Raw genomic sequence first — 20,175 nt, 5'->3', positions numbered from 1 at the left:
TTTCTCTGTCTCTCTCTCTCTGTCTCTCATGAGTGAATAAATAAATCTTTAAAAAAAAAAAAACACCTCAAAGTTCAGTTGGGGAACAAAGTTTCTGCTTGTATACTTAATGTAAATTTCTAAATGGCAAACTGGATTTAGGACTTGGATGACCTGTGTTCTATAGTTGGATAAGACACACATATTATTGGCATTTAATAAATACTAGGTGCTACTGAATAGTCATAAAAGGAATGAATCCCATCATTTTTGGAGGGGGGGCTACCCAAAAGGCTAACTATCCAAGAAATAATACATTCAAGTTATAACCTTCTACAGATGACCACATAAACTACTTGGCTGTTTCTGAAAGGGGAGTTTTTAATTATTCTTGAAATAGCTTCTATAATTAAGTAACTTGTCTAAGGCGAGAAAGAAAATGAAAGATCTACAGTGAAGGTCAAAACTACAGGGACTCATTATGCTGTATATTTTGTTTTGTTGTATTTCAAGTTTTTTAGTACATAAAGGTCTTTTGTAACTGGAGCTTTGATATATGTTTTTTGGAATGTATTGAAATATATATATGAGTTAATTTTGCACACTTTTTATTTATTCTTCTCCTTCTGAAAGGCATTAGTATACCTTTTAACACTATCCTTCAGCCTTTAGTGAAATCACCTTAGAAATAAAGCTATCAAAAATAAAAGTAAAATATGTATCTGCTTGTATTAAAAACGAAAACCAAAACAAAAAATCAGTCGAGTAAACATGGTATCTTACACATTTGGGGAAATAAGAAGGTTTAAAATCAAGCATGGCTACTACCAGTAGTTTTATTGTAGTTTCTGTCTCATTTTGTCTTGTGACTGAGTTGGTTAAAGTGAGGTTCAAGGTATGGGTTTGAATATCATCTGAGACAAGAGGTCTTCTTGTCCCAGACCTTAGTGTTTCTCTTTTTCCATCATTAAGTGTGTTTTGCCTGATGTTTATGAAAGGTACATAACACATAGACTTCCATTAGTTCATAGTCTAATAAGGGAAATGCAGCATAAATGTTGGCAAGGTCTTACATACTATTCTGTGGATCAGAGAAAGGAGATTGTGATTATGCATACAAAGCATCTATGGGATGTTTTAATATTCTGGACATATATTTTCTACCAAATACTCTACGATTTTCAACCCACAGATCATTGGGAAAATATTCTCATAAAGTTCTATACTTGGGTAATTTCAGAGTTTACTTGTGAGATATTCAGGAAGTCAAAAATTTTGCTTCTTTATGTACCTCAAGCAATTCATTATGTTTGAATTCTGCCAAACATAACTTGCCACTGAAGAAAACTATTTAATATACATGCCTTATTCTTTTTTGGTCAGAATTGTCAATATAGCAAGCAAGAGAATTCATAGTTAACTTCTTCCTAAAATCAATTATTTCTAAATGTTATTGTGGGAAATGTTGCATTAGAAACTAGTCTTTTGGGTTTGTATTAAGACTGAAACTTTTATTACTCCCTTTAATTGAACCATTGCCTTTCCTCAGCGTGTCTTAAAAGGAATGTTTAGGAATAAAGGGAAGGCATAAGGAGGTATTGTACATGGGTGAAGGGGTAGAGGATGTGTGGGAGGGTCAAGGGGAGGGGCAGAGATTGGAGAGGGAGAAGAGGGACAGGGAGGGGGAAGGGGACAGCTCTAGGCAGTCAAGCAGTGTTTACCAAATTTTGAGGTGGAATGCAGTCACCTGGAGACCAAATTCAATGACTGCCCTAGAGGAAAAGGAATTAATCTGTATTCTGTTTCCTTGTTCTTTCTAAAGACAGCAGAGAATCCCAGGACTGTTGGCTTTTTTGTGGCAACTGCATTTATTAAATCTCCTTCCCCCACATGTAAACCATCTAGACCAGGATATGGTCCTCGAGACTAGGAATCGAGTCCCATGTCGGGCTCCCTGCATGGAGCCTGCTTCTCCTTCTGCCTGTGTCTCTGCCTCTTTCTCTCTCTCTGTGTCTCTCATGAATAAATAAAAAAAATCTTCTTTTTTAAAAAAAAAAGTAGTAAACCGTCTAGAAATGACTTGCCTGTTAAGGCTTTAATCACTTTATAAACCCCACAATTTAGATTCTGGAACAGATTAAGATAAAAGGGAAACAAGTTTTTTCTTACTTGTATTCCTTAAAACAAAAAAAATAAAAACTATATAGGGCACAGAGTTTCTGTTAGGAATGATGAAAAAGTGACAGAGATAAATAGTGGTGATGGTTTTACAACGTGACTTAATGCCACTGAATTTTATACGTAAAAATGGTTAAAAGATAAATTATATACTCTACCACTGCATGTATTACAACAACAAAAGCTTTGTTTACACATTAACTGCTACAAAGTCTTTGTTTACTTAGCTGCTACTTTTGAGATTATTTTAATAATTTGTGGGCTTGTTTCTCAATGAGGATTTCAAGAGACAAGCATCCATAATGATTAACTATTCATTAATTTAGAAAAAATAACTTGCAGTTTTTCATTTTAATTTCAGCAAAGATTTGAAACATGTCAATGGTACTGAATTTGGTTTCTTTAAAAAAAATAATAGGATAGCAATGCAGATGTTAAACTTGAAACATCATTATTACTGGAAATTTGGAAATTTTGCTTAGGGATTGGTCAGATAGTGTCTTGGTTCTTTTCTGATTGAAGTTAGTTGGGTCTTCAGTTTACTGTTGTAATTTTACAACATTTTGATCAGGAATATTTCACCTAAAATGAAGTATGCAATTCATAATTGGTAAGTTTTGGATGGAAAATTTCATTGTTGTTATTTGAAAGTGACTTGCCACATGTATTCACATTGTTATGAGCAAGGTCAAAAGTATCAAGTGTGCAAGTACTTTGTAATTGGTGGTCTGTCAGATATATCAGGGAATTCAATCTATTACATACACTTCAGTACACTAAACCAACACTATATGAAGCCATCAGAGCATAGGATGGCCTCACTAATCTCAGTGTGGTAATTACTGCAGGTGTATCTTGATCATTTAAAATGGGCATTCATATTAGGATGCATCATTTTGTTGAAATATTAAGGCCATCAGAGGGAATTATAAGAGAACTTCACTGTGAGTACTTGATACAAAAGGTAAAATGATTGTCAAACAAATATATTCTAACAATCCTCAAACACCTAAAACTGTTTTGTTGGGACAAAAGTTTGCATATGTGAAATAAAACTAAGTGTTCGCTATTGCTCTCAACTTTTATTTTTACTTTTCAACAAGATGTACAGGAATTATGGAAAGAATGCTTAAAGCACTAAGTAAAATTTGGAAATTCAATGAATGAAGACATTTTCATTGGAGGAAAGATTATATTAATTTTTTACAGTAGATTGTTTAAAGATCTGAAATGATTTCTTCTTTCAGTTTGTGATTGTGAGTTTGCTGCTGTAGCAGAAAGACTCTTGTTGCTATGGTATCTCTGAACATTGCTTCTGGCATTGCCTTTCACAGCTGTAACTGGTCATTTTAGAAGGGCATTATACACGCATTTTGACTATTGTTTCCTTGTGAAAGCTGGGTTGGTTTGACATGTGTTATGTTTCAAAATTAACTTATTTACTTAATGCAAGACTTTACCAAAAATGAGCATATTAAATGAGCTAAATAGTATTTATATGTTAATTATTTTAATAACAGGAAAGGTTAACTATTTTCATTCCAGCTGTTATGTTTATTATGGGAGAAAGTGTAGGTCCCTTTGTTCTTTTAACAAAGCCCTAAATCTATTTGTTTAAAAAAAATTTTTTTTTTCATTTCCAGCTGCCAAAGCTCTCAGTCCTGATCTAATTTTAGTATTCACATATGGAATAGATGCCAGTCTTGCCTCATTTAAAAAGTCTTACAGTATCAATGATATGTATTTTTTCCATCAGATGAAAGATTAAAGTTATGCTATTTTTTGAGAAAAAAATTCCTGGTCAGGCCTTGGCTACCAGAAATATCAAGTGTATGAATATTGATAAGATTCCTAAATTGGCACAGTTTTGCTAATACATTTACTTGCTGAGTCCTAAATTTAGAGTCCAGCTAGCCTCATTATCTGCCCTTTCTGTTGTTTGGCCTCTAGGTTCAATACCTAGAAAACTATAAATGCTAATTATATTTGCCTTTGGACAGTTACAACTCCACTCTCCTACCATCTCCAACATATTTTTTTAGCTAGGTTATAGTGAAATTGAATACTATGTGTCAACTGCATTTTAACATAATATCAAGAGAAAGATTTCATTGTGGAATAGACTTGTGACCATGTTCTAGCCTCTCTACTTAAGTTTGTGTGACTTTTATGAGTTGGTTAATGTCTTTGAGCCACTGTCACCTTCAGTGTAGGTAATAGGATCTGGCTGGTGATGATAATATAAAATAGCATAGGTAAAGGTGGAATTCCTGATAATCAATAGTACTGTAGTAAATAATGACTTATTATTTATTACCAGTAATTACTTAATAAATATGTAAATCTTTTAGATAGAACAGAATTACCTTTTTTCTTTTATTTTTTTAAAGATTTTCTTCATTTATTCATGAGGGACACAGAGAGAGAGGCAGAGACATAGGCAGAGGGAGAAGCAGGCTCCCTGCAAGGGAGCCCAATCCAGAACTCTACCCTAGGACCCGGGATCATGCCCTTAGTTGAAGGCAGATGCTCAATCACTGAGCCACCCAAGCGCCCCTCTTTGTTTGTTTGTTTGTTTGTTTGTTTTTTGAGAGAGAGAGAGCTTGTGCAAGTGGGAGAGTGAGAAGAGAGAACCCAAGTAGTCTCCAATGCCCAGTGTAGAAATAGATGCAGGACTCATTCTCACATCCCTGAGATCATGACCTGAGCTGAAATCAAGAGTCAGATGCTTAACTGACTGAGCCACCCAGATGCCCCTAGAATCATCTTTTTTAACCAAAATCAGATAGAACAGAGACAGACCACAATTAGGTCTTGCAGTGTCCTGGTTTCTCCTTCATGTAGAGATTATGCCCGCTGGTGAAAATTCTACCTATAATTTGCTATTCAGACAGTACCCATATATTATCCCATTATAGCTTCAAAAAGGTTTCATGAATGGGTATCATATTTCCTACTTTACAGATGAGGGACCAGAAGCCCAGAATGTCAGTGGTCAGTCTGCACATAGAATCATGCCCAGACCCAATCTCTCCTGAGTCCTAGTCCAAAGATATTTCCCTTACTTTGCTGCTTGTTATCAAATGAGCCCCTTCCCTTTTTCAAAAAGATTTTTTTTATTAAAAAAAGATTATTCATTTGAGAGAGAGAGAGAGAGAGAACACAAGCCTGGGGAGCAGAAGAGGGAGAGGGAGAAGCAGACTACCTGCTGAGTAGGGATCCTGACATGGGGCTCGATCCCAGGGTCATGGGATCATGACCTGAGCTGAAGGCAGACACTTAACCAACTGAGCCACCCAGGTGCCTTTTTTTTCTTCAAGATTTTTTATTTATTTGAGGCCCTTCCTTAAGAAACTGGATCACAAAGAATTCTGTAAATAAGGCTGAAGCTGGTATTTTATTTTACTTATAAATGTTCTTCAGGTAGAACTGAAGTTTTAAAAATCTAAGAATAAAGAAATACCAAATCATCTGAATCCAGGATTCTTATAGTTGGAACTCTCTGAAGACCATACCAAGAATTCATGGATGGCTTTCAGAAAGCTCCCCAAGTCTCCATGAAACTATATATTTCATGTTGCATATTATCAATATATTTCTAGAGCAGAGGGCATATCAGATTTGGAGTCTGTGACTTCTTTTCTATGCATAGAAAAGGAAAAGGATATCACATGCATATGAGATAGCAGATTGTTAGAGCAGGCCACCAGGGTGTCACCTTAGGGATGGATTATATTACATTAAAGAATGCAGACTTTTATAAAAGGTGAGCTCTTCTGAATGGATTCTTCAGGGAGGACCATATCTATCATTTAGAAATGTGTTAGGCTGCAGAATATTTGCCTTAAACAGTATTTTATTCTCACTTTTTTGGGAGAATGTAGGTTAGGTGGATCTAATTTTAATTCAGAGGTTCATTACTGTCAGCAGTGACATAGGCTGATTCTTTTTATCCTCTCTGCTCTCCTTTGTGTCTTGGCCATTAGATGTCATACATCTCAATGGATGATCTCAACATGGCTGTCATTACTTTAAAATCATTTTGGTGTTAGAAGTAGGGGAAAAAGTGTGGCAGGGGATGAATCCTTAAGCTCTCTCCTGGTCCTGTCATTTTTATTAAAAAGGGAATGTTTTCTCAGAAACACCCTTCCCCTATAAGAACTTCTTCAGCTTTATATTTCTTTGGTTAAATTTGCTCATGTGACTATTTAAAATCTGGCAAAGAGAGCTAAGATTGCTATAATTGACCTACCCTAATCATAGTTCACTATTATGACTGAAATTCATTGCTACTCTGAAGAGAAACAGTTCTTTTGTCACAAAAAGGATAGGCTGGCAGTCAGCTAACCAACTACCCGTGTCTCTCTTTACTCTGATAATTTTCCACAAATCTTGATGAGTTAACCAAATTTTACTTTTTTTATGAATTTGAGAAATGTCATCCCTAAAATATTCCAACATGTTAATAACTACTTACTTAGTTCTTTGCCTCTTAAATATGGCAATTATTTTTAATATTCTACTTTTAAAGTTGGAACTATTCAGACTAAGAAAACAGTGAATGATTTTATTAAGGAAGTGACAAAGTCAGGAAAATCCTTTGAATGATCTTTTGATTTTCTGGTAGGTGCTCATTCTAGCCATGTTAATTCTAACAGTGGTATAACTGAATATGATGCTTTATTTATTACTTAATCTGCTCCCAGTTTTGTGGACTTTGCATCCTTTATGAAACTTTTAGAATACATTGTAACAGAAAGAGTGCACCAGATAATTCTCAATAGTCTTTTACTTTTTTTTATCTGTTATACAGTTGGAGGAATCTTCCAACACTGGTTCAGATTATAACTTTATTTTGGGATTTATCAGAATACACAATCCATGCCTTGGAGATAATGCCCATTTTTTAACCACTTTTTCAGTTTTTAGAAGCTGTATATACCTTTTGAATGAATAGAAAAATAGACCTTCCATTTTCTTGATCCATCATTTCATATCTGTTGGTTCATAGGCTTAGTAGAAAAATCAATGTTTGAATTTCTGACTCTTGTGAGAATCTACTTCCTAATGTCTTAGTGAAAAAATTAAATAAGTTTTCACTGTCTGTGTGTACTCATCTAAAATGTACCTATTCACCTAGTGAAAGGAAGTACAGGTGCTTTTTAGGATGAAATTTTTGACTGAAAATCTTTGAAAGAAATGTTCTTATACAATTATTCACTAGTGTAAGTATACATGTGGGAGTGGCATTTCTTTTCAAAGGAGTATAAAAGGTTTTTTATGATTAACTGTATGTTGCTTATTTTTAGAAAACATGATTATTGGGTAGTTATCTTTTCAACACTGTCTTTTCTTTATTGATAAAATTATACTGCTTATAACTTTTTTGATTCCATATTTCATCTCCAAAATCCTGTGGATTCTGAAGTAGGTTGTAAATGCTCCTCGTAGCTTCACATCTACTCTCATTTCTGATCCTGTCTTAATATTGTGACTTTTTTTTTAACACTCTTGTTCTGCTGCTGTGAGAGGCCAGCAGATACTGTAGCTCAATCTCTTTTTCTCTGTGTTATGTTCTTCTGAAGGACTCTATTATAAGAGCTTTGCCCGTAAGAAAAAAATGTTACTTCATGTCCACTTGAGCTTGTGATAAAAGCAGACTTGATCTTCTCTCTTTTTAGGAATATATACAACATTAGGACCATTCCTATTTGCAAAGCCTCTCAAGTAGAACTGAGGAAAGTTTACAGAGTTTATCAGCAAATTAATGGACAAGTATTTAGGAGGCACCTAACAAGTGTAGGGTTCCAGGCTGGATGCTTTGAGAAATACAAAGAAGGAAAAATTCAGTCTTTGCCCTCAAGGCACTGCCACTTTTGCAGGGGAAAGGATGGCACATATATATGAACGCTAATATGCATGTAAGACTCATTATACATTGTCGGTTGAAATCACTTTTGTTAAGTGAATATGACACTAGTAAGAAGAGTTCTAGGAATTCATAAGAGGTACCGACATTGTGAACCAAAGACTAAAAAGTTAGAGAATATTTGACCTTGAAGAAGGTATCTAGTTTTTTCATCTTACATATAAGTAAAGAGAAGTCTCAAAGTAAGTCCTAGTGGGCAGCCTGGGTAGCTCAGAGGTTTAGCGCCCCCTTCAGCCCAGGGCCTGATTCTGGAGACCGGGGATAGAGTCCCACTTCAGGCTCCCTACATGGAGTCTGCTTCTCCCTCTGCCTGTGTCTCTGCCTCTCTCTCTCTCTGTGTGTGTCTCTCATGAATAAATAAATAAAATCTTAAAAAAAAAAGAAAAAAGAAAAAAAGAAAAAATAAGTCCTAGAGACTAATTGTAATTTTCACAGAGCTATACATTTGTTATTGACAGAAACAGGATTTGTTTTTAGAGACCAAGACACTGGATTTATTCAGGAAGACCTGGAAGAAAAAAACAAAACAAAACAAAACAAAAAAAAACAAGTGGGAAGACTGGGGAAGCAGAATGAAGAGCATAAATGTTAATTTGCTAGATATATTCAAAGAAAAATAAACAAAAATCTCTCCTTTATGAGGAGAGAAGGAAGATTAGTAGAGAGCTAGCTTTCTGCTTCCCATTCTCTTACTTTGTGCTCCCTAAATGATACATTCTCTAGAGCTAGAGGAGTAACTTTTTTTTTCTTATAAGTGAATGATATCTGTGTTTTCTCTTTTTAATCAGGAAAAACTAGCATTTCCCTTCTGAAATAGCTAGTTCTAGGAATAATGATTGTTTAATCTTGTGATTGTCCTCCATAAATGTTAAACTTGTAAATCATCAGACTTTGTTCAGTTGAAGGCCATCTGTCTCTCCAGAGGTGTAATGGTTCATAATATTCCAAAACCAGGTGATTGTGCCTTGTGCCAACATGGCGAATTAAGAAATCTCTTATCTAAGTGTTCTAAGCATTAGAGGCCATGGCGTCAAAATCATTTGCCAATGAACTTTTCATTAACGTTACATGGATCTTGTATAAAAATCTTGGATTTTACCTTCTGAGAACATTTGTATAATGACTCATTTTAGGCAAAACCACAACACACATTTGGAGACCTAGTTAAAAAACTCAGATGTAGCATAAAATGTGTTTTGTGTAATGTTGATACCAAGTGTGAAGAATTTCTTTAGCTACTTAAAATTTGAATAAGGGAAAGAATATTAAGTTTAAAAGTTTCTCCTCAGCCATTCAACAAATAAATTAAGAGCATGTTTTACTTAAATGATAAATGAAACTATTTTGGAAATGATAGAGTCAATAAAGGTGGTTATGTTATTAAAGTTAAATTTCTATTTGAGATAAAGTTGAAAAAGAAAGGAAGTCAGAAACCACATAGGGCTTTGACATGTGACATGAAAGCAACAAATAAAGTGGAAGTGAAGATTTAAACATGTCCCACTGAGGAAGAAATACAAGATTTCTCCCAGAAACAAATTTGACACTAGAATCCCCTAATTCTAATATAAGGAAGATGATATAGAAAGAATGAGAAAATATTTTAGATGACATAGATTGCCTATTTTAATCCTTTCACATTCTTTCCATGTTCCTTGTAAGATAATTGTACTTGTTAATAGTACTTACATACAGGCAACTAAAATATATGTGATTGACAAGGGGTGGGGTGCAGACTGTAGGTCCTCAGGAATTGATTAGATTAATTGTACTGAAAGAACCCCATAGTCAGGTTCATGAGGAAGTAATTCTTATACAATGACAAATAATAATCGATGACTCCTATTGAATAGTTGTTAAGTGCTATTTAATTGACTTATATCTAAAGAATGTTTGTTGAGCACTAGTATATATCAGTGAACAAGGCAAATGTATATTCCTTTCTTTTAGAAAATGTACAAAAGAAACCACATTGCTTACCATGCCAGAACACCAGGAAGCTGCTGTTAAAGACAAACAGGGTAAGGACAGGACACAGAGCCAACTTACAGGGCTCCCCATTAACCTAAAATGGGGCAATATGAACATTAATAAGAATAATGGCAGCAATTGATTGAAGTCACAAAAATATGTAACAAAGTCTATTAGTTCATAAATAATATGATAAAGAGAGAATGATAATGTTCCCAACAATGTAATCAGATGGATTCTACCTATTATTCCTATTGACAGATGAAGTGGATGAGATTCCATAAGGCTAGGCAATTGTCCCAAGACTGACCATTAATAAGTAGTAGAGTTGAAAATTCAAACTGAGTGAGCTTGCACTGACAGGGCTATTGACAGATGTATTCTATATCCTTGTGTTTAATTACTTATCTGGCTTGTTCTTCTTGTGATGGGGAAAAAAAGTCACAAATTCCTTCATTATATTTTCTGTTTCTGGAGGGCTCATTCTGAGCATCTTCAGTCCAGAATTTTAAGTTAAGCCTGAAAGTTTCCAAAAAAAAAAAAAAAAAATTAGCATCACCCAATAGTCATTTAACCAGCTTTTAGGAGCAGGTCCACACATTTGTTCATGTACATGTATGTTTCCTGCTTCTATAATTTCATTTCTAAAACTTGTTCTCTTGAGATAAGTGACAAAGGATGTTGTTCAGATGGGATCCAAAAGTGGCAGTCTTCTGAAAACTTTGAACTAATAAGTTTGAAAATTGATTTGGAACAGTTTTACTTGATTCGAAACATGTTTTAATCAAAGTAGGCACTATTATCTGTACTTAAGGAAAAATAAGGAGGAATAAATGCAGAATTTCAAAAACATTGCTAATAAGGGAGGATGTTGACAATAAATATGCTTTGTCATTTCTTGTTTCTGACATGTCTGTGATTTATTATAAAGCATAATGTTATGTACTGTCACACTTAAGAATGTACTCCAGGACTTGTGTGTATGTCTGTAGCTTAGCTATATAATTCAGCAGATCAGATTACCAAAAAATGGAATCATTGAGTCCCATCCACAGTCAAAATTGAGATCAAGTAAAGAGACATGACACATACTATTATTTTTCAATGATAAATAGTTTTGAGAAACAAGTCCTCTTTGATACAAGTGTTTGATAATAAGAGTAAGTGTGTTTGGAAGAGTACTCCTAAAATCAGGTGGAACAAATCTCGCCAGTCATCTCCAGCCTTCTTGTTTGACAGATGAGGATAAAACTCTAAGAAGCTGAGTTGACTGGAGTCACTCATCTAATAAGTAACATCAAGACCCAATGATGGTGGAATTATCTCCTTTTAGTCTACTATGTTTTCTTATTTATCCATCTCTACCAGTTGTACCACCATCAACTCTAGCCAAATTAGAACAAGAGTATCACTTTTGACCACTCTACCAGTTCTCTATGCACATTCAATCTATTCTCCTGTCCCATCTATTACATCTAGCAAATACTTGACTGTAGCTGCTTGATTTATCCCCAATACAGCACCATTTTATGATAGATAGCATCCTGACTAGTTTTCTTACCTCGAGTCTGGCTTCCTCAATTTCATTTAATAGAATTTTTTTCTGCAGTGCAGACTTGATCATGAAATCAGATTTTCTTGGTTATATGTTGCCATTACATAACAGGAATGAGCCAGGAGACCAGAAGCTCAAAATCAGTGCATTATTTTTTGTTTTGGACATCATTATAAGAGAAATGAAAATTTCTAACTGCATGGAATCTCCGAAATGCATAGACAAGAAACACAAAATACCCTTTCCTTTCCTCCCTTCCACACCCCACATGACTCCTCATATTTCACTGTATTAAGTAGGCAAGCTTGACTTCGTTTCAGTCTACAAAATCCAACATATCATTTAAAGGTGGACAGGGGAGGTAGGTTTCTTGGTTTGTAAGTGCCTTGCTGACTGGCTTCTGTGGATGACTGCTCATACTCCTGTGTATAGTGTCTGCTTACACCACAGTTGTGGTGGCATATGCCACATAACACAGTACACACATCCATGCATCATCTGGACTCTACCTGCCTTACCTCTTGCCACTTTGCTCCCTCTCTACTGCCCCACACTTGGCTCTTGCCATAATGAACTTACTTAATTACAACAAAGCTGTATTCTCCAATAATGTCATCACTAGCCACTTGTAACTACTTAAACTGGGTAGAATCAAATGAAATTAAAATTTCAGTTCCAAAATCACACTGATTTTATGTCAGATACTTAATGGCCACTAGAGGCTAGTGGCTACCCTATTGGATGGCACAGATTTTAAAACACTTTCATTACCTTATAAAGTTAATTTGGGGAGCAGTGCTTTGAAGATTAATGTCCTCCCTTATCTTTGGTCCCTATCACAAGCCAGTAAGTTACCAGGTAACTGAGTAATCTTACTTTACTAACCACTACTTACTTAATTCCAATTCCCAATCTAGTTCATATACTGGCATTCCTTCCTCTGGGACTGTATACCAGGGTATCTTCTCCTTTCCCTTCCCAACTTGATTTGTTTGGTTCATTTTCTATTCCATTCTTTAAACATAGGGCTTCCCTTGGCATAGCATTTTATCAGATATATTCTAAGGATATATTTATTTGTCTCTATCTTGCAGACTCTATACTTGTGTTTCTTGCTCAGTCTCCTATTGGGGGCATGTAGCTTGGTGCCTGGAACTTTGCAAGGAATCTATAAATTTTGGATTAATAAATGGATTAATTAAAATGTTTATTTTATTTGAAATAGGCACCCCCAACAGAATAAATGTATTTATAATTTTCCATGAATCAAAGCTTTTTTAATTGAGTTACATTATAAAATTAGGAATTAATCTTCTTAGAAATTGGCCATAAGAAAATTACTCATAAGGATTTATATTAAAAATATTTAACCTTGGGGTCTCTGGGTGGCTCAGTCAGTTAATGGTCACTTAAGACTATTGATTTTGGCTCAAGTCCTGATCTCAGGGTTGTGATCTCAGGATCATGGAATTGTGCCCTGTATAGTACTGTGGGCTGGGTGTCGAGTCTGCTTAAGATTCGTCTCCCTCTGCCCCTCCTCTTCCCCACCCCCTACTCTCACATACATACTGTCTCTCTCAAAAACAAAAACAAAAACAAAACAAAACAAAATCTGAAACAAAAAAACTTAACCCTGCACCATACAATGATGACGATGGTGATGATAATAATCATCATCATAACAGGAAATCTAAAGCAAAATAACCATCGGCCTCACACCCAATTAAGGAGGAGACTGTGTTTAGCACAGTCTGCTTTAGGACAAGACACATAAGAAGCCCATTATTTAATATAATCAGAACAAATCAACTGTTCTCATTTTTCTATGTTGCCTTCTAACCCTTAACCACATGAATACATAATTTTACAATTGTCTCCATAGCTAGGATAGTTTCTGTTTTTGGTTTTAACATTAATATTTCACTGTAAGTTTACAACATGGGCAGTGTAATTACTTTTAATGGCTACACAATATTCTATCCAGTAATGACAATGGAATTTGCTTCAAAATGCCTTTATTACTTTTTGGACCGTTAGATTATTTTCAGTGTTTTCTGTTTTAAATAGTATAATGCATTTAATATTTTCATGTAAGTAGTTTTTCTTTTTGAGAGATAAATATTTTACTTTAGACTAAATTGTTTAAAAAATAAAAACCTGTGACATTTATGGTATTTGAAACATTTTACCAAATATTTCCCCATGAGCTGAGGTCTTGTCATAATTTTAAATTCTTTTTTTTTTTAATTTAACAGATACAAAATGGATAGAAAAAGTTTTAAAGTTGAATGTATAGTGGAAAATACAATTTTTTATTGGAACACTATGGTGTTCTTTTAGATAACTACTATCATTTTGAGAAAGGAGTGAGTTCAAAGAAGAAAAAGATGCCATTTATTTTACTGAGTTCTTTAAATGAAATCACTAACCTCTCATGCACCAAAGTTAATATCCCTTTTATAAACTGGAGTTCTTAGGTGTCCCGACTCTAGAGGGTAAAGGTGTGGCTTCAGTGTCACATCACTATGTGGAAGAGGATCTGGTGAGCTCAGGAACACAAATGAAACATGGATTCACAGTTTAGCTTTGATGGAAACAGTAGACTTTTATTTTTATTCTAGGGGCATTTTTACATTGTTTTATTTTAAAATACGACAAATGGTAATGCACAGATATTGAAATCTTCCCACATACATTCCCTTCTCTCTTTCCCATGCCAGTTCTTTTTTATTGTTATCTATTTTTGTTTGGTTGTTTAATTGCCACTCTTAACCTGTTTGTGGTTCAGGATGTTACTTCTCTGCCTGTAGTAGTAATGATAATGTAAAAATAGCAATAATGATACCTAATTTAAAAAAATGAAGATTTTATTTATTTATTTAAGATAGAGAGCATGAGCTAGGGGAGGTATTGAGGGAGAAGCCCCCTCCCCGCTAAGCAGGGAGCTTGAGGCAGGGCTCAGTACTGAGACCCTGGGATCATGACTTAAGCCTAAGGCCGATGTTTACCTGACTGAGGCAACTAGGTGCCCCGATATCTAATTTTAAGTGCTTTGCTGGTGTTAACTTACTTACTCCTCCAAACAACACTGTCATATAAGTACTATTCTTATTTCCATTTCAAAGAATGGAAAACTGAGTCATAGGGTGGTTAAATAACTTGTCTAAAATTGCACTACTGTTTAAATCTGAGCAATCTGATTATCTGACTTACTGCCCTAAACTTGAATGCTATGCAAAATGAATCAAGTGGATTGTTGTTGTTAATATTTCAAGTAGTTACAGGTGAAATTCACTTTTTTTAGTACAAAATGTATTAAAGGTATTCTTGAAGACCTATTTGTAATTGTACTTTTAGAGTCTTTTCCAAATCCCCACAAAATCTAAGTTTGTAAGACACAGGTATTAAATGGCTTGAGAATTGGTCTTGATTTATTCCAAGTAAATCACACAAAATCAATCTCCTTTTATGTTTGTAACTGGTACACTGGAGAATCTATCTTTCTTTCTTTCTTTCTTTCTTTCTTTCTTTCTTTCTTTCTTTCTTTCTGAGAGAGAAAGAAAGAAAGGGAAAGGAGGGGCAGGGAGAAAATCTTCAAGGAGACTCCTTGCTGAATATGAAATCCTAAGCTGAGCTCTGACTCAGGACCCTAGGGGAAACAGAGAGTTGGATACTCAACTGACTGAGCCACCCAGGGGCCCCCAGAGTATTGCTTTTGGATAGTACAGCTGTCATTCAGCAAGGTGCAGGACAGAAATTTTAATGACATCCTTTTGGAAAATATGGATAATAATGAGTGGTTTAGATGATTATTGTAGGCATGAGCTCTCTGAGATGCTTAAGCATTCTCCTGAAACTGAAGGTAGGATAGGTTAAATATACTGGAGTAGAATTAGACCATCTGGGCTCAGATTTTGACTTTCCCACAGCAAACTTAATCTTTGAGTAAATTTCCTAGTTTCTCCAACCCTCAGATTATTCATCTTTGCTATACACATGCAGATGTGTTGCATCCACCAGGTACAATTGTTGTTAAGTGTTAAGATGGGGTAATATATGTATATTGTACCCATACAATGGTATAAAATTCATGGTATAAAATTCAGCAGTAAAAAGTAAGAGACTATTAATATACCCTACAACATATATGCACCTCACAAACACTATGCTAAATGAAAGGACTCAAACGTATTGAATGCTTCTATTTATATGATAGGGGAAGACAAGGCTAATATACACAGAAAGAAGATTAGTGGTTGCCTGGGACCGGTGTTGGGCATGAGAACTGATTAAAAATGGGCACAAAAGATCTCTTTGAGATAATAGAAATAATCTAAAGTTAGATTGTGGGAATGATTGTGCAGTTCTTTAAATATATTAAAAACTATTGAATTGTGTAGTTAAAACAAGTAAATTTTATGCTATACAAATTAATACCTCAATAAACTGTTAAAAAAGAAACCTAAAAATAGAATTTAGCATAATCAATCATTATTAAGATCTTTTTATTATTTTTATTAGTTTTTAGTATCCACGGCTGAGTCTTTATCGTCTGCATTACTTAAAGTGAGAGATTATGGGGATATGCCATAGGACTCTGTACTTAGCTGGGCTTCATCAATATTTATCAACTTTTTGGATAGAGACACACTTTCAAGTTTATGAATGACACAGCTGAGAGGGATAACTAATAGAATAGAACCCAGAATCAAGATTTGGAATTTTTTTTGACAGCCTTAAAAGCTGAGCTTGTGCCAATAAGATGAAATTTAATTAAAAAAAATTGCAAAGTCTGGCACAAGCTGGCTTTCTTAGGCAGGCTAAAGAAGTATAAGCAACTGGCTTCTAAAATACTTATTACCTTTATAGTAATAAAATATAGGATGTGTTTACCTATAAGAAAAGAATTCCCAGAATATCTTGGAGGTAATTCAGGTCAAAATGGATATTCCACATATAAATAATACGTTATGTTTTAGTAGATATTGGAGGAGTACTCATCTGGATATTCCTTGCTTTATGTTCACATAATGATGATAGTAATAATTATTATTTATAATTATATTATGTGTAAGATAAAATTCGACACTTATAATGTTCTAAGATCTGTGATAAGTGCCTCATATATATTATTCCCATTTAATGCTTATAACGACCCTACTAAAGAGTTTTTTTTTTTTTAATTCCTAGTTGGCACATGCGCTGACCTGAGTCTTAGCCTTAGTTAAATAGTTAGTGAGTGGCAGATTATGTTAGGAAGCAGTCAGGATTCAGGACCCATATATTTTTTAAAGATTTTATTTATTTATTTATTTATTCATGAGAGAAACAGAGAGGCGGAGACACAGGCAGAGGGAGAAGCAGGCTCCATGCAGGGAGCCTGACATGGGACTCCATCCCGGGTCTCCAAGATCACGCCCTGGGCTGAAGGTGGCGCTAAACCGCTGAGCCACCTGGGCTGCCCAGGACCCATATTTTTAACACTTAAGCTCTATGGTTTACCTTTAGAATTCCTTATAAATAAAATATAGTTTTTGAACCTCTAGTAAAGTAAAAATGCAAAAGCAAAGAGATACTCAGCACTCAGCCTTTTGGGGGAGGAATCATTGATGGTTAGACCAATATCAGGATTGGTTTATTTTAGTTCTAATCCTTTGGGAAGTACTAATTTCCATCACTGTGTTCTAAACTGTGCTACATCTAATGAGCTGTGTGAAAATGCTGAGGTATCAGGGGCTATGGCCATTCGAGCAAGAAGACAGTAAACGCAGTAGGAACAGCTGCTTAATAAAAGGCTATTAGTAGGCCAGAAAACAAACAGGAGATTTTGCTGAAACATATAATCTATTTTTAAATTACTCTGAAATAATCACTTGGGCATTGATATGGAAGAGAATTATCAACAGTCGGATGTTTTATAGAAAATACTCTACCTTGAAGTCTACTTTTGGATATTGTTTCCTGTCTTATGTTCAGTAATCTGAAAAGGAAGTCACCATGTGTTTATGAAAAACATAATAGATAATGTATTGACTTGAAATTCTTTTCATTTTAAAGAAGAAGGAAAATGCATTGGCACAAAGTCAGAAAAGTATGTAATTGATGTTTTCTTATCTTAGAGGGTCATACACACAGGAGACCTAAGATCTAAGTTAGTGTGAGGTGCAATGTAGATATGAGGATTTAGGTTAGAAGTCCACCTGCTAGTTTTTTACACAGTGTTTACACGACATAGAAGTAGCTCTTATATTAATTTTTAAAATTAGTGAGTGAAAAATATAAGTTCCTTGATTGGTATCTTTTCTTATTTAGCTCTTAGTTTTATTTAAACATTAATTGTTATTAAACAAAATCCATGTTGCAGCTTTATCAGTAAGCATTATTTTTTTTCCCTCCATACCAATAAGGGAAGCTTATGTTCATTGTACATTCTCTCCTTCAGGAATTCCCCCCACAGGACTTAAGTTTTTGTGGATCCTTTCCATCTTCCTGTTAGTTTGATAACAATCTATGATTAGAAAGCCCCAACCGTTTTAGAAGCTTTCCTGCAGAATTATTTTGTCTCTTAAATATCCCAAAAGAACAAAGATTTCCTTTTCCCTCTGGAGAAGATTAAAATTAATACAATAGTCCCCCCTTCTCAACAGTTACACTCTCTGTGGCTTCAAACACCTGTGGTCAGTTGATGTACTTGAGCATAAACTGGTGATCCTTTCTTGACTCTCATGAGAAGGTCAGTAGTGGCCTGACACTATGTCACAGTACCTGTGTCATTTACCTCACTTCATCTCATCATGTAGACATTTTATTATGTCACCTTATCTCAGAAAGAAGGGTGAGTTCAGTAAAGTAAGATAATTTGAGAGAGATAGACCACATTCATAACTCTTATTATGGTATATTGTTATAATTCTAGTTTATTATTAGTTACTGCTATTAATCTCATGCTGTGTCTAATTAAGTTTTATCATTAGTTTATATGTATAGGGAATATCATAGTATACATAGAGTTCAGTGCTATCCATGGTTTCAGGTATGTTCTGGGGGTCTTGGGATACATCCCCTGTGGATGAGAGAGCAGGGTACTACTATATCCAATTTTTTACCCACTGTAGTCATTTCTTTTACCTTCTTATCTTTTTGACCCAGAAAAAACAAGTTACTTTTAAACCTTCCCCATTAAATTATGCAAGTGGATGTTTAAAAAAATCAATTTGGCTAGTTTCTATTAACAGCTGTTAATTCTAGGTAAAACCCAATGTATGCTTGCACACAGGATTTTAACTTGCATCATGTGTTTGCAGAAATCCTTTAGCGCCAGAGCAGTGTTTTCAGTTCTTATTGAGTAACAAAGAATTGCTAGCTTATCCTGAACAATCTGTTACATAATGGTTTTGGATAATTTGGATTTGGATCAAAGTTTTCTTTTTTTTAAATAATAAATTTATTTTTTATTGGTGTTCAATTTGCCAACATACAGAATAACACCCAGTGCTCATCCCATCAAGTGCCTCCCTCAGTGCCTGTCACCCATTCACTCCCACCCCCCGCCCTCCTCCCCTTCCACCACCCCTAGTTCGTTTCCCAGAGTTAGGAGTCTTCATGTTCTGTCTCCCTTTCTGATATTTCAAAGTTTTCTTAAAGTTTAATGGAATATAATAGAATGGGGAAATGGAATTTCTAAAATTCTGCCACCAGTTGCATAACAACTGATGATGGTAGTTATCAATGCTTAGATTATTGCCTCTAAATTATTAAGCTATAGAAGAATAACATATTTGAAGTGACTATTACCCAGATAGTTATCCAAGGGCAAAAATTTAACAAAATCCTTTTTCCTTGGACATTCAAATCCAACCTTTCATTGCTGTAGTTCTGTTAACCCGCTAAACTGATAAGACAGTAAGTACAATTCTATTGCTAGACAACATTGTTTTTGGTAAAAATAGCTCATTTATACATTGTATCTGCTGGAGATCCCTGGGTGGCTCAGCAGTTTAGCACCTGCCTTCGGCTCAGGGTGCAAACCTGGAGTCCTGAGATTGAATCCCATACAGGGCTCCTTGCATGGAGCCTGCTTCTCCCTCTGCCTGTGCCTCTGATTCTCTCCCTCTGTGTCTCTCATGAATAAATAAATAAAAATCTTTTAAAAAAAATTGTACCTGCATTAAGAGGAATATAAATGGCCTCTGAGTACTAGATGGGATTGTAATACTTTGGTCCCTGGAATGCAGTGACTCTTTTAACTGTGTGTCCCTTGTGGAGACCCTGGAAGCTATTTCTATGCAGTTGTTAAAAGAGATGCTTGCTCTTTTGGGACATGAAGCTTTCAGACCAGGATGACTCCAACAGTTGCCCAATGTGACTCTTGCCTTCTTACACCTCACCAGGACTCCTTATACCTCCTTAGACCTCCTGGTGAGGGGGTGGATCTCCGTAGGCCCTTTGTGAACTACTACAAGGACATTGACAAAAAAATATCGCTACTGCCGTCTTGGCGAGCTATATTTCTGAAATGTATTCCTCTGTGTAGCCTAATGTCACATGTGGCGTATAAGACTGG

General features: G+C 35.1%; 1 protein-coding gene across 11 annotated transcripts in view; it reads left to right on the top strand.

The window, feature by feature from the left end:
- Window positions 1-20,175, top strand: part of CNTN4 (contactin 4) — a 927,650-nt gene that overhangs the window by 368,751 nt on the left and 538,724 nt on the right. For 2 of the 11 annotated variants that reach the window (XM_077858024.1, XM_077858027.1), the window contains one exon: window positions 10,037-10,107. The exons of the other annotated variants lie outside the window; for them this stretch is intronic. The gene's annotated coding sequence lies outside the window, so the exon portion shown is untranslated. The remainder of the gene's footprint in view (window positions 1-10,036; window positions 10,108-20,175) is intronic. 11 annotated transcript variants of the gene reach the window in all.

The sequence above is a fragment of the Canis aureus genome, chromosome 19 (assembly GCF_053574225.1).
Source record: "Canis aureus isolate CA01 chromosome 19, VMU_Caureus_v.1.0, whole genome shotgun sequence".
NCBI classification, from domain to species: domain Eukaryota; kingdom Metazoa; phylum Chordata; class Mammalia; order Carnivora; family Canidae; genus Canis; species Canis aureus.
The sequence above is the reverse complement of the archived record's forward strand: the minus strand, read 5'-3'. Positions and strand labels throughout refer to the sequence as shown.